The following is a 579-nucleotide window of genomic DNA, read 5'->3' on the forward strand; positions in this document are numbered from 1 at the left end:
GATGAACTGAGGCCCCACCCCCAACCACACTTCCACACACACAATATAAAAGAGTAGGACTTTATCCTTTAGTTATTACACAATCATCTCTATATACACTACACAAACACAAATTATGACAAAAATATTTTCTGTAATAAAAATATGTTATAGTGGGTGTTTTAGTATATGATTTGGTTTTATTCTGGTTCCAAGATGGCACCCCCCTCTCCCCCTTCCCCCCCCAAAAAAGGAACATTTCTGGGGGGAAAGGGGAGAGAGATCCAGTGGCAAAGATCAGGGCATAGGGGCCGAACTTCCGATCCCAAGATGGCACCCAGGGGGTGGAGCATCTGTCAAGTGCTGGGGCTACCAAAGCTCATTAAGTGGCCCTCCAGCCAAAAAAATTTCCTGCCCCTGCTTTAAACTATATTGAGGCTGACAGATCTTACCCTAGGAGCCCCCTCACCCAGTAGTAGTAAACCACAGCTGCAGCTCAGAGAAACTCTACAGAGAAACAGAATAGGTCTGTGGGTAAAAACAGATGTCAGGTTTATCTCAGGTCTGAATGTCTCAGGCTTTGATTTGTAGCAAAACAGA

Source organism: Gavialis gangeticus, unplaced genomic scaffold (genome assembly GCF_001723915.1).
Source record: "Gavialis gangeticus isolate Ggan-Ray unplaced genomic scaffold, GavGan_comp1, whole genome shotgun sequence".
Lineage (NCBI taxonomy): Eukaryota > Metazoa > Chordata > Crocodylia > Gavialidae > Gavialis > Gavialis gangeticus.